The 15,846-nt window shown below is 41.0% G+C and overlaps 1 protein-coding gene across 1 annotated transcript in view; it reads right to left on the reverse strand.

Moving 5' to 3' along the window:
- The window catches only part of unc5cb (unc-5 netrin receptor Cb), a 100,908-nt gene that overhangs the window by 84,410 nt on the left and 652 nt on the right, over window positions 1–15,846 (reverse strand). The window lies entirely within an intron of this gene.

The following is a 15,846-nucleotide window of genomic DNA, read 5'->3' on the forward strand; positions in this document are numbered from 1 at the left end:
AAATGTTTGTTTGTGTATGTAAACGATATTGTTCGCAAAATCCTTATGCATCACTTTTATGTTGTGTTCAAACCAAGGAGCAGGGAAAACTGCAGGGCTTATTGAGAGCTTTAATTACACCCACCAAAGCACATTATACTGGTGACTTCTGTGTGTGAGTGTGCATGTGTGCATGGGGGTGTTAGTGTATGAATTAGTAAAGTTAGACACCAGGAGCTGCGCCACCGTGTCAGGATGAGTTTTAACGAGCTTTAATAACAAGCTTTAATGAGCTTAATTAGGAATCCATGCGATCCCCATGGAAACAACTCAACCCCACCGAACCCAGCTCAGGGTCTGAGGGGCTTTCAATTGGATTACTGTAGCTAATGTCAGTGAGAGACAACAGTGAAAACAAACAGAGTGCTAGAGGAGGGTGAGGAGGGTGAGGAGAGGATGAGGTAGGATAAATGGGAAAAACAGAGGATGGCTGTCAGAGAAGGACCTTTGGCAGCAGAGGAATACCTGCTGAGGGATGATTGGCGGCAGAGGGAGGAGGGATAACCAGCAGAATCAGTAGGATTAGTGTTGCTCTGAGATTTGGCTTGTGCACAGTAGATACAAGGGGACAAGTCCCTAAACCTCCACACTTTTTTTTTTTTTTTACTCCAGTGATAATTGTGTTTCCAAACCTAATTAACCCTTTCAAAAGTTCATACTTTTTTGTTTACATTTTTTAATTTCTTTTCCCTTCACCTGATTTCACACCACTGGTGGATTTCCACTGTAAAAAGAAATTAAATGAAATCACAAATGCAAGGTTTTATACTTGACAGCAGTGGGAATGTTGATGTATTGATAGAAAAAACATGAAGAGCATAAAATGTATTTTAAAAAAAAGATGTGAAATTGATTGTTAAGACAAGTGACAATGTTGTGGGAAAAGTTTCCACTTCTCATTCTCATTTAATTTCCAGAAGCCTAGATGATCGTTGTTGTAACTGAGGGGGGAGGGAGAGATACATTCTTGCCACCCACCATTTCATGCTAGCATTCCAACTCAAAGTAAAAGAAATGATGAAACAAAAAACTAAATCTGCTACTTTAGGTAGCTGGAGAGGGGAAGATAATTCAGGGTCATAAATGCCATATTAGGTCGGAAAAAGCAATCAACACAAGAGCTACAGAAATGTAGCCTTCTAGTTCATAGAATTACAGGTAATTAGATTTTCTTTTGTCACGTTTTGGAACTTTTCTTGAAACCGTCTGATTCCCTGGGCTCAGTTTGCTTTGCAGTGACCACAGGGAGGTTTTGTAAAGCGCAGTCTGACAATGACGGAGCGACCTTTCAGATAAGCATGATAAAGCTGCCCATCCCAGCTCTTCCCTGTTCCCTGCCTGTTATGCATGCACACACAGACACACACAAACAACTGTGAGCATGCACGAACAAAGCCACGCACAGTCGTACATATCTGATGACCTACTCTCTGACAAGTCCTCCCCAAGGGACTTTTACACATGCACACAAACTAGATCTCTTCTCAGGCATAGGATCATTGTCATCTGGCAGGTAGGGTATCACTGGACTCTCAGAGCTGGGAATATGGGGGGAGGTGATCTTAGTGGTTATAGAGAGGTCACAGAGGTCCGTGGGACAACACAGTGCATCTATACATTGTCAGCCTTGAGCTGGACTATACGGGGAGGTCATCTTTCACCATCTATCTGTTAGATTCTCCCTTGCCTGTAGCAAGTCCCTTTTTGGTATCACTATATATAGTTCCCTGGCTTCCTAGGATTCTTTGTGATGTCCTGCTGCAGTGGAAAGAGTCTGGGGCTCATCATTATAAATCAGCCTGTTAGAAGGTATAAAATTTTAAAGAGCTTCTCCCTGGATTCAAACAGAAGTCTCCATTAGTGAGGCCAGAGCCAATCGTTGCTTGCATGGCAACACACAGCAGATCAACACAACAACCCCTTTAATCACCCTCTCTGTCCTTTTGTTCCTCCCCTCTCTGGGCTCTCAGTGATAAAGTCCAGTAGAGTCTTTAAGGAGCAAAATTATCACAGGTATGTGTTTACTGCATCCATGTAATTAAATATATTGTTTATTATATCTACATCCTCTCTGCTGCTGTGAAAATACTTCTCAGAGATATATTTCGCTAACTTTGCATAGGTCAAGGGAGATTAGTAGGGAGAAGGGGAGGAGAGTGAGTCCATCTTATCATATAGGACTGACAGTACACAGATAGCAGGCAGTGCAGATACGGAAAAGAAACAGAAACAGGGCCACACAGTAAGAGTGCCCAAAAATTTACTGATTAGAAAGCAACAAGGCAGATACTAACAATCAAACAACAAGGCCTTAAAAACAAGAGGATCCACTGTAATATCCTCATTTCAAAGCCTACACACACACACACACACACACACACACACACACACACATACACACATACACACTCACTCACTCACAGGGACACAGACTATGATTTCATTTCATGTCAGCCTTGAGTGAGGGCTAAGCTACTCGCCCCATCATCCCCGATCTCGATCGCTCTGTTCTTGGCCCACTGCACGCCTCCGGGGCCAGCAAAGGCAGCGATTAACAACAACAGGGAGAGTGTGTATAAGTGTGTAAGTGTGTGTAAGGCCTGATCGTTAGAGCGGCCAACTTGTGTAATACAATTATAGAGGCTGCAGAGAAACTGCTAATGTGCACACAGGCAGCTCTGTCAGATGGATCAGGTATTGAGTTTTCTATGCTTAATTCACTTTCCAGCACACACATGGGTGCATTAGTTAGATTAGAGTAGCAGGAAGGGACGGGAGGTGGGGTTGGTCTACCGCCAAGCTGGGCAGATTTGTTTAGCGGTGGCTGTCAATTACAACCCTGACCCTTGCACTAAATGGCTGCTCATCCAATGGAAAAAAGAAAAGTAGACAAAAGCCAGACAAGATTGGTAAAGACATGGCCATTTGCTGCAGAAGATAAAAAGTGACACGTTGTGGAGTAAACAATGGTCAAAACACTGTGCATAATGCAACACCAATAAAACAGAGTGCTGGGGCCAGAAAAGGCAATGTGACCATCAGTAAGATTAGTGAGGCAATGTTATCACTAGAATGCTGCAGTAATGGGACAATACAGGGCCAGTGGTGGATGGGTACTTAAAAATATGAAATGGAAAACAAATGATTCGATTTGTTCTTTTGAAAAGTCTTGTGCAATTTAAGAGACAGATTGTGGATTCAATCACTCATAACTATTTACCCTTTTTTACTCTTTATGGATTGCATTGGGCTATATAAAAAGAACATTTTACAAATAAGACCATATAAAACCCTGTTTTTAGATGGTCTATTGTATTTCTATCATACTTTACATATATAAGAGTTATTGTATCTTTTGAATTTATTTTCCTTTTAGAAAATTAGAACATATTTTCTAAAGTGGATTTCAATTGGATACAGAATGTCACTTTGTAACTTGTGCATATTACATAAAATAAATGTATAAAATAAAAATAAAGCAATTCATAAACAGATCTCAAAGTATTTTTGAGGATAAAAGACATTTTGTTTAATATTTTTGACACTGGATCAAATCAAAATTTAAAATGACGTATTTATGTTTTTTTTTATATTAAAACAGTAAGCTGCTACTGTATGTTGTTCCTCACATGAAAACCATACACATTCCCCCATTTGGCCTTCTGTCTAACTATAGTAATTACAGCTTTTTTTCACGAATACGGGAGCCACTCACCTCAAGGAAATGGGACTGAAGGAGACACAATCATAATGCTAGTTAGAGAATCATTACAACTCTCTTCCAGAAGTGATAAATAAATTAAATCTTGCAGCAGCTTTTTTTTTTCCCCTCCAGTAGCTAAATGAGCTGCAGGAGGGGGGCCATAGTTTCCACAGTAAACACCTCCCTCCCATGTAAACACATATAATAACAACAAGATGGCCAATACAGCACAGCTCGTAATTGTATCACTGAAGTGAGATGAGTGAGTTTTAGGAGGGGGGAAGGATTATTGCTGTTTGCAGCTGATTAAATTAAAATGTCTGCTTCACTCCCAAGAGACCACCCCGATACAAAGGACATACTGTAGATTGTGTGCATGTAACTGGGGCCCCGCAGTAACAAATAATCTTGTAAGCCTTTACAAAAACTCTTTGCAGGCTCTGACAGTATTTTTTTTCCACCTGACACCCAGCTTCTTCTAACAGAGTGAGAGAAGCGAGCCAAAGGAAAAGAAGAATAGAAATGAAGAGTAAAGTTGGATGTGGCAGCCTGTGCAGAGAAAACCTTTAACTACTGATAGACTGTAGACAGCTACATCCCCTCATTGTGACACATCCATCAAAGCGCTGATCACTTTTGTCCTCCCACTGATCCAGCCCTTGTTACAAACCCGTGTGTGCCAGAACTGCTTTGGCCAATCTATCTGACTCCATGACCATTGACTTCAGACAGCACAGCGTGTCAAAGAAGTGACCGCTGACACTCCTTGGATTTGACATAGCATGTCGAAATTCCTCAGACAGTATCCTGCATTCTGTCAAGTTCATATTAAAACAAACTTCGGCAACAGAAACAAAATGGAAGCTACGGTGTAAATATTCCAGCTTGAGCTTCTCATGCCCTCGCCCTCAAATTCAATCACTGTAGAAACAACTGCCAACAAGAAAAATAGCAGTCTAAACCAAAACCAGGTTGTGCTGGTATCTGGTGTTCTACAGAAAAGCAACACAATAAGGTTCAGATTACCCTGCCAAATTGTAGGGGAATGGAAATATGCATATAAGTTGGTAATGCTCAAAGCTCCCCTATCCTTATAACACATTGGTTTGTTCACATTGTTGTATTTGCTTACCAGATTTTTGCCTCTTTTCCACAAACAAAAAACCCACACAAAGCAGCCCAGAATAGCTGTGGGTTAATGTGCCTGAATTGTGGATGCTTTCAGCCTGTTCATCCTGTGGGTAAAGCTACACAGTTTAGGAGTGGCTCTACTGTCACTGTCTCATCTTATTCCTTGTCTCAACATCTCTTCTTCTACTCTTCCTTTGGCCACTATCATTGCTTTTGTTGGCAAGGTCTCGTGCTGGGGCAGACTGCTAAATAAAACATTTGGCATGGAAAAACGGTGATAACAAAAAAATGTGGCTAGCAGAGAGCTAGTGGACTTGTAAAAACAAAAATTCTGTGATTTAGTAACATGGAGCTTTCTAGAGGCGAGGAGCAAGGAATGTGTGCAGTCAGATTTAAATAGGCAGCTACTGAAAGAAACCCATCAGGAGGTATGATTTACCAGTGCACTGCTCCTTCCTTTAAACAGCGGAGGTTACCCTGCATCACCCTCCCCCTACCCCACTCTCCAGTCTAACCCCTTCTGCTTTTACCTGACAGATCAACTTACCTCACGTCAGCTTAAAATCCATGGGAACCCCTATGCATGGTGTGTCACCACTGAATTATCGGTTTCCGCTGCACATGCTCCAGCATATCTGCAGCTAGCCATTATGGTGTATCAGTTTACAGTTAGTGCGCCGACCCCAGTGCAGCTGGTGTACTGTATGGAGACATAGTTTATAGAGGTCTGGAACTAGAGAAACAAGGCTGTCATCTTACTAAGCTTGGTCATTTATTCCAAAATGAGATCCCATTTCTCCGTCAACTTGACTTGAGGCAGAGAAGTTCCACAGAACCTTCCATTGTGTTAAAACCAGTATTGCCCATTAAACTGATGGTGTAGGTCAGCATCCCAATAAACACCTGATACCACTAATAAAAAATACGTATTCACAAACACTAATGATCTATCACGCTCACTATGCAAGTCATAAAAATGAATTAATTCATTTGAAATGGTATTAATAAATACTTGCGTCATAGAGCTAGTACTGAGGGATTGTTCTAATCTGCAATAGTACCAGCAGGGCCTGTTTTAGGCCACAAAGGTGGTCACCTAGGGTACTACCAACTGGAGGTTCACCAAAAGAGAATTTACCTGCACCGCACCAACCTGAGAGAGATGATGTGCGAGGCTTGTAAGGGCAGAGGAAGCACAGTTCAGCGCCGATGGACAGCAAGACATGGACGGAGCAGAATCAGATATGTAAATAGAGTCAGTGTAAACATAAACAAATGACAATATGAAGAGTGATGAAGAACAAACTGCTGCTGAGGGTGAAGAGCTGCCTTCAAAGTCTGACTTTCCAAGTAGGAACATACAACTGTGTATCTTTTCATAGCTTTATCATAGTGTGTTCAGAAATAAGCTGCATTGCCTCTGAGACAAGTGAACTGAAACACGGGGCCATTTTCCTACATTTAGGCCTATTCTGTAAGTAGTACTAGCAAAGCTTCTTCAACAAATGAGTGAAAAAAGCAAAAATGAGTGATGTGTTATTGAAATATGTGTTTGAGATGGGATTTGATATTTATTTGTGCAGTTTTTCTTCAGTATTTACAGTCATGTTTTTATTCTGAAATTAAAAAAAATTAAATGAAAATTAACATTAGCACATTGTACCTTATGACAGCATTATTATTTTTGTTTGTGTAGTATATTTGTGTGCTTGGTTGAAGTGTTGAAGTGGGTGGGGGGGGTTCTAGAGGTCATCTTGTCTAGGGCAGCAAAAACTCCAGAAACAGCCGTGTGTACCAGTATTTAGTGTTCCATGCCTAAGTGGATTGGGATCATATATAGGTTAAACAGCAAACAAGACTTGAGTTTACTGTAGGAATTTTAAATGAGAGCGCTCATCTGTATACAAAATAGAGTCAATACAGACAATTGACCTGGTTTAGAAAAAACGCCTGCGTTTTTTCCTCTCTTTGCAGCAGAGAACAAACCTTACAACAACATCCATTATTCACCTTGTGCCTTCTGTTTGGTTAACTCTTTGACAGGGGCACATGCACAGCAGGAAGCTTTTCCACTACCACCATCCCCACATAATCACATAATTTGGACATTTGCATTTATTGTACTGTATTTATTTCTTAATGCATTTAATGCAAGCACGCTTTCAGCCAGTGATGAGCATGTTCTGTGACACAGAAACATGGTGAATGTGAGGGCAGTCACACTCGACTGTTCTCAATCCGAACATCATGTCGGGCAAGCAGAGACTGACACCTCGATCTCATTAACAATTCTGACATTTACAGCAGTGAACTTTTACAGCCACACAGGCTGATTTCTGCATCATCAGCCTCATCTCCATAGTATTCATTAAGTGAAGAATGCATACAAAACAAAGACAATACCGCCACTTAATGTCTCTCTGGAGCCCTTTAAGATGGCAGATTTTAAACATTAGCAATCCTTTCAGGTTGCTTGATGGATTCCTAAAGAAAAACACGGCACAGTTTGCCTTCTTGCCGGCAAGCACACAAATTAGAGAAACTTCGACAGTGTCCTTTACATGTTAGGAGTAATAATGTAACTCTTAACCGTGGGGCTTCTGTCTGGGCCTCATTTAAATGAGACCCATTGAGCTGCCCCAGTTAAACACTGTCTGCCAGTACTTAAGTCACCGGGGACTGATCATGGAGATATGGCACACACATACAGGCTAACTTACACACACTGTGCAAACAGAAAAGTGTTGACACCCAAAGCAATCTTCAGTTGCAAACTAATACTGGAGTCACAGTAACAAAGCCTAAAATGAAGAGAAGAGGTCACACAGTAGGGTGTTTGGTTTGGGCGGCTGGGCAGTTAAGACCACTCTGAAACTCTTCCGTTGCGTTCAAACCTGACCATGAAAAAAAAAAAAAAAAAAAGGTTTGTGGCTTGGGATGAATTCCACAGTGTTTGCTGAGACTTGTACAGAGTAATTACACACAAAAAAGACATCCATTCATCAAATCCCAGCAACAGTCAAGCATGATTTCAACAGCATCTTTTTGTTTTTTTGTTAAAAAACATCCCTGACTCTTAACAGACATTTTGACTCTTCTCTGCTTGTGCCAACAGGAGTACATGGCGGGTGATAGTGGGGGGTAGGAGGGGGGATTAATCACACAATGGTGCATACCAATTGTGAAGCTTTAATTTAGCACCTCATTTAACTCAGTAAAAACAACAACTTTACAGGCTGGCATTCTGACACACATTTAATTTTGCCCTCTGGTAATGGTCCGCTCTGTTTAAAAGTCTGTTTGGCAGCTCTGTAGATAACAGATGGAAGAAAAATGAGGGGAATTATGAGAAAGATTGATTTCCTGGGGATGAATGGTCTGCTATTCACACAGATTTATCTGAAACAGACTTTCTCAGACTCTCTTATTATTGAATAAACACACACGCAGACACACACACTCTGCCACCATATGCAGACAAACAAGAACGTGCACACACAAAGACACACACACACACACACACACACACAAGTGTTGAAGCAGAAAACTAAGAAAACAGAAGCATACTGAATTATGTGAGTCAGAATGAAAGCTATCATATGAGGTGATAAAAGAGGTGAAGGAGTGCAGACTTAGGGACACAACTACAAGTTTCTTTTCAAAATAAAACCTCTCAATCTCCCAGATCAAATTAAATCTAAATGTAAAGACAGAATTATTTCTTGCAAAGTAAGCACACATGCGGTGTAGTTGAATAATCCTTATTTTCTCATGACATTTCCCTAATGTCTAGTAAAAGTTTATTCCTTCAGAAGAACAAGAACAAGCATTGTCCTTTTAGGCGTCCCTAGCCCATCTTTAAAAAACCGTAATGTAAACCAGAGGCCATAACTTCTCTTGTGGCATCTCAAAGCAGACACAGGAATGGAGCAGAAAAGAGGATGAAGAAGGGGGGCAGGCGGATAAAGTCCCTCATTTGAGCCCCATAAAAAACAAGGAGGCACAAACATTTATCTGTGGCAAGGCTTTCAACGGATGCTTTAAGAGTGCAGAAATAACACAGAGCAAGATGCTGATAAAGTGGAGACAGGAAATGGGGAGCGTGGGTCTCCTGCTCTCATGTTTCAGTCGGGACCAGTCGTCCCATACCCCCCCCCATTCCTTTCTCTGTTCTGCTGACATACATAGACCACAACCCTCCCCAACCAGACGTTACTGCAGCGTCTGGAAACCACCACCCCTCTTCACAATGCAGAGAAGTGACACATACAACAACAAAATGAAACAACTGTTTCAGTCTTCAGGTATGTTAAATTTGTGGACATATCCACTTGAGGGCTTAACAAAATGTTCACCAGCTTGGCAAATGACTTATTACAGATGAATATTGTTCCTATTCTTCAGGACGGCTTTTATATATTTGCTTTAGTCCCAATCCACTAGTGGGGCTCTGGCTCTGAGCGCAAGACGGGGCAAAGGCAGGATTAAGGGTTTAGCTTTGTCAATCAGAGTCAGAACAGAGAGAAAGATAGCAGCTTTATTTCCATTCTGGGGAGCATGTTGGATTTTCATAGAGACATGAAAAAATTCAGGTGATCCCCAAAGTCTCCACACTGCATGTGTGACTCAGGTGTTATGAGTCACCCCTGATATCATCTCACTCAGTCTTGCCCCAGTGGTATGTTGGCCTTTCTCATCAGACCTGTACATATGCCCCGGCTTTAACATCAAAGGCGCTCCGGCAGCGATAAAGCAGAGGATTGAAAGAGCACCTTGAGATGACGATATTCGTGCTCAAGATTGTTTTTAGAACTCTGTCTTTCAACGATCCAATCATCTGTTTAAGCCACAATGTCTTACTTTAAAGAAACTCTTTGTTTTTGCGAAACTTTGACTTGACAACAAATTGCGGATGCAACTTCATACCTGTTTGTGCAGTTTGAAGGTATTTGGCTCAGGCTCATGTATGTAAGTGTATGTATATGTGTGTGCAGGTAGGCGAGCTTAGCTTTTACTGAATCTATGCCTTTGGGATCCTGTTAGTTTCTCCAATAATTTATGGTTTTTGTTACATCATTCATGAACAGAAAACAAAGCACACAATTCAATGACAATAATATTCTTTTAAAAGGACTGTTACACTGCAGCTGCACGAACAAAACAGCAAATGGTTCAGGCATCTGTTGTATACTAATGAAAATTCTTTGCAAACAGTGCAGCTTTGTGTGAATTGAATATGTTGTTTTGTTAGAACAGCTATTCATTTTGCAGAAATTTAAACCCATATTTCTAACATTCCCGGTGCTGTGACATGGTCTCATTAAAATCCAACAACTGAGTTAAGCTATGCTTGCTATGCAGTAGTTACCAAGGCTCCTCCATGCTTCACACTGGGCCAGGCAACCAAGACTGCAGGGAACACTGTTAAAGGACACTGGGGAAATAACAGCATTCCCATTGACTCGGCCTTTTACAGCTCATCAGCACTTTGAGCTTTTTATCGTGTCTGTGTGCATACATAAGAGTACCAGCATTCCAGCAGCATCTCAAATCCCCCTAACTCTCTGCATTTTGTACCCTAATCCTCTTTTCTAGGTAGAATAGCATGTATGGCAGCGGTACAGGACATTCGTTTTTGCTGTGTTCACATGCAAAATTACAATAAAATGCTGCTGTTGAGAGAAAGAGATAAGGATTATATAGTTATCAGGAGTCGTGATCACAAAACACACACACAAATCACAAAACAACTAGCAACATTAAAAGTTCCTTCCACCTACTATCTTTTAGTTACTTCTACTTGCCTCCATTTGTATATGTCCTTGACTGATTTCCTGTTAAGGACAGAAAAATGCAGGAGGACATTAGTGGTTGTGCACCAGGGGGGAGGCCATGATGCCAAATTAAAGGGCAGGGGTGGAGTGTGTACTTATACTCACTCATGATGTGCTCTGTCAGCCTTACTGCTTATAATGGCATGAGAAGGGCCACTTAACTCATAATCACCCCTCTCTCTCCCCCTTTGGCTCTGTTCTTCTCACTATCCCCCCAGCCAATCCCTGATTTTCCTACTGTCGGCTCTGATCTCCAATCATAAATAAACTGTAGATCAAGAGCAGGGACACTGGTCCACACCTCCTTCCCCCCTTGGCTGGGATCCTGTAATCATAGGGCACTTGGCTAGTAAGAGGCCAACAAGCCTTTGAATGAGAAATGACTGTACCTCTAATGCATCAGCCATCTCAACTTTGAAGAGCCATTTTCTGGCAGAGGCGATATCACAGGTAGGAAATCAGGTCAGCACCACAACCATCATCATCATCTTTACAGTCATTATGTCCTATCTCATCCAGTAGCGTAATTGAAAGTGGGACCTTTTATACAATTATTTTCATTTGCTGCCCGTGGCCCAAAAAGCAAAACTTGCCACAACATGTCATAGTAATTTATGCCCCGTGGTGCACTTTGACTTACCCCACCCTCACAAAAAACACACACACTATTTAGGTGGTGCAGTATATGTTGTGTAGAGGCACAGGTCAGCCATTCTGGCACAGGCCTGCCTGTCAAGTGCTGCTACTTGTGCCGAGCTCTGCTAATGGACTGCTAATAGAAGTGAATGTTGCACTTTGAAGCTCCCCTGTAGTTGAGAGTGTCACACAGGGTGATTAATGACACCTCTCCTCCTCTGTCTGTCCCTGCCCATGCTCCATATCTCGCTTTCACCCTTCACTCGCTCCCTTCGCTTCTACCATCAGCTCCTTCTCCTCTCCACTCCTCACCACTAATCTTTGACCCGTTTGCTTCTTTTGTGTCCTTGCAATCACCCTCTTCTCTCTTAACTCTGTACCTCCTTTCCTGTTCTTTCATCTGCCTCTCTGGAAGAAAGGGTGACTACAACACACGGGAGTTTGAAATCGCCAACCATCAAGTTTACTTGCAAATGTCTAGTTCTAGTTAAAGTGGCTTCAAAACACCTGGAATTTGAGAGCAGGAAGGAAACCTCAAACAAAAATCTCATTAAGCAAAGAAATGAAAAACTTTTAGGTTTACTTTACTGGAAGAGGCATCCTTCCACCAGGCTGGCCAGACAGCATGAATAGAGAAATAAATAAATAGAAAATTGCTTGGGTGAAATATTCATATCTGGTGCAGCTGGGCACCTAAACAACAGAAGCATTGTTGGCAGTGAGATAATATTCTGTGTTGTTACTGGGACTCTGGGTGTTTTATCAACTTATAGCATTATTGTGTTAATATAAACACATTAAACACGATGCGTTCTGAGGGCTAATTAGACTAAATATCTTTAGGTTTGACTAATTTTAGGCTAAATATATTGAATTAGACACAAAAATAATATGCCAATTTCAAATTTCTCCACCAGTATTACATCCTGATGATGGGAAGGCTCTGAAATGACAATTTAGAAGCAATGAAAAGAAACAGTTGAATAGAGAAAATCCTCAAAAATAATTTAAAAGAACAGGTTTATTACATAAAGTAATAAAATTTGCCCGCACTAATGGAATTTGCACTTGTGGCTTTGTATGTCTAAAATCCTGGATACAATAAGAGCACACCAGAAGATATTCTCCTCCGCCAGATGACTGCAAAATGTTCCCAGCCCCAAAATAGCCCCTTGTATATTTTTTGCTTTCATAACAATAGTGTATGACATCAAGTGGAGCAGGAAAGCAACCTCAGCAGCCACTTTTCACAGTAATTATCACTCACTACCACACTCAGACTGTAACACAGCTAGCAACCAGCATGCACTTCTGACCCCGCTCAGCGCTGACTGACCATAGTGTACACTGCCCTCTTCCCTCACCTGCACGTAGGTGAGTGTGTCATTGAATCTTAATTTCCTTCAATTACATAAAATTGCTCGACTCTAAGCATGTAATGATGCCAGCTACTGGACACTTCGTAGGAAGTCATTTATAAGTACAACTCTTTACACACAATGTGCTGATTGTACACACAAGCCCCGTTTATAGAATGACCGCAGCGGTTGTAACGTTAGCGGCCCCCAAGGAGCCAGTTGTTAGGCCACGGGGAAGAGTGTTACAATAGTAATGGTAGAAATAACATTCATGCAGTGCTCGTATCAGTATCGAGGGGAGCGTCATGTGTGGAAAATAGCAATGTGTGTTCGCCGAGCCACAGCATTTTAGAAACATACATATTAAAGCTCCTTTAACTTTTCCCTCCATAAACAATCCTCGAGGGACACATCATCAGAAAGTGGAGAGGCAGAATAGACAGGAACGCGGAGTGAGAGGAAGAGAGAGACATAAGAGCAGCATTGTGGAAAAAGTGAACTAATCCCAGGAAGGCCAGCACCCATGGGCTGGACTTAAAGCTGAACGCAACCACTGCCTAACACAGTGAAAGTATATAAATGTCAATATTTATGCATTTTATAGGTCAGCTTTGAAAATAAACATCTTAAAATATGATTTTCTTCCGCTCATCATTCATTCATTTAGCATACACAGCTTTTGAATGCTTTTGCTTCTAAGAATATTTCCAAGATCTAATCCATGTCTCAATTTGCTAAAAGTTTAGAAACCCTCCTTAAACCCACCCCTTTCCTTTCAACTACTCTCCTCTGAAGCAGATTTAATAGTTGAAATCAATAAAGAAAGTGCAGCGTACTCCTTCATTCAATGGTCAGTTTCATAAATAACAAATCCTAATATCTCAGATCCACCCATTAGAACTAAAACCTGTTTTTGTCTTCCCCCAAAAGGAAATACTGTTTTAAACATTACTTTTTTTTTTTTTTTTTTTTTTTACATATTATCCTTTTTAAGAGGATGTATTCCCGTAACAACTTGACATTCTGCATCTACTTTTAAAATGACACACGCAGAGACACTGTGCATAGTGTACAGTTCTGCTGCTGTGCTGGAAATACCAAAGTACATCTGTTCTGGCACCAAGGGTTTCCAATCAAGCTACTGCCATAGAGCGCTCAGCTACTTCTCTGGCAGCTCCCAGCTTATATCTGTCTCAACCTGTCTCCTTTGTCAAGAGTTCAGCAGGTTAATGAGCACTCTCATTTCCCAGGGCTCACTACTGTGTGTAGAGGGGAAGAGAGTGATCCCTCTCAAAGGCAAAGTCAAAATGTAAAAATAAAACATAGTCAGATCAAACATATCTACAAATACTGAACATTTACTGAAGTGAGTTGCAGTCAAAATAATCATGAAGGGGACGGTGGGACAAAGGGCGTCTGGGTAAGTGAGCCACTTAAATCGCCAGTAGTTTTACACTGAAGAAGTGACTCTCCAGTGATTTGGAAATGTGTAGAGCTCATCAGTTCCCCAAAAATAGTGGGGCCCATTAATTAGTCTCAAACAATGTTCTCCTGGTGTATTGACTTCTTAATGGACAGAGAAAGACCTTGTTCGTATTCCCATCTAATCAATGACACAGGGTCCTCTGAGGTTTTGGAATGGGTATTATGTCATTTCTCCCTGCCCTTCAGAAACCGGACCTGTGCTGTTTTTCATTCTTCCTCTCCTTCTTTTGCTCATTAACTATGTAGGAGCGAGATGAAGATCTGGAGCAGCTGCGCACAGACCCTCATTGCTTTGTGGAATATGTGATTGGATCTCTAACTTAAGTCTGTCGATGCTCTCGCTCTAAGCCTCAACCTTAGACAAACCACCTACCTTAACTCCAGAGGCATATACACTTGGCATCTGACATACATGCACAAACATATACTGAGCATTCACCCTCACACAGATGGGTTCCTTTTAGCTCCCTTTGTTTGACAGACAATCCCACTCAGGAGAGAGCAGATTAAGTAAATGGCTTCAGGTGCTGTGGTATTGTCTCAGTGCTTTCCATAACTGACAGCTATTATGGTTTACAGAAAACATCTTTCATCAGGTGACTTTAACTCCGAAGGATACGGCTGAAAACACACCGAAGATTTAAAAAAGTGCTCACTGATTGAAGTTAACTGACAAATTAGACTATATGAGATGTGCTCTGTTGAAAATGAGAACTGCCAATTCTCAAACTTTACCACTCACATTTCAAACAAGCAGGTTATTCAGGACTAGAAAAATGCCTCTCCTCTGTGCAAAGGTCAAGACTACGTAAAAACTTAACTAGATTCCCAGGGCATCGTTCGTCATTAGAGGATGTGCTTGTTTTCCAATGAATGGACCGCTCACTTTAAAATGACACCATTCATAGGTATGCAAAATCAAGATTGAACAATACGTAATCATTTTGTGAGTTATTGTGGGAAATGAGCAGCCCAGTGAATGCTGAAGGGAAATGAATGGGTGCATATTCAGCCTAGATTGTGTTCTCAGCATGAAATATGTCCAGGTGAAAGTAAATTTAAATCAGTACTAGCTGGATAGCAATCTGAACTAAAATGTCATTCAGCATATAACTATTTCATCTACATCACGTTTTTTTTTTTGGTTTTTTTTTTTAACCATGGTCCAGCACAGGCAATGGATTAAATCTCTCTAAACATTTTTGATGTGCAAAATTAAAATTAGTATATTTGTGCATGACAATCTTTAAGGATTCATTTGTGGAAATATAAAGAAGCAGCATAAATATCGACTTATATTGAGTTTCATTTTGATGGTTTCTGTTGGGAACGCGACAGCACTTAATTTCTTTCCTTGGAGAAACAGGCTACAGTGGTTTACACGACTGAAATGTGCAGTGTTCGATATATTAAGTGAAACAGGTGATTTTGCTCCACCTCTTTTCTAGTTATTTAAAAATGTTTACCTGCCAACCTAAATGTGTACTGAGAACAGCTGTAACTGTTTTATTTTCTTACAGAGAAGAGTTTATTCAGAAGCATATAGCTTGTTATCTTTACATAATTTCCTCTGCCTGTCTCATCCACCTAAAGGCCTGCTTGTTTTGATACAGAGTCCAGATTGGATTTATCCCTTTATATTTAATAAAGCCCGGGGCCA

The sequence above is a fragment of the Mastacembelus armatus genome, chromosome 12, assembly GCF_900324485.2.
Source record: "Mastacembelus armatus chromosome 12, fMasArm1.2, whole genome shotgun sequence".
NCBI lineage: Eukaryota > Metazoa > Chordata > Actinopteri > Synbranchiformes > Mastacembelidae > Mastacembelus > Mastacembelus armatus.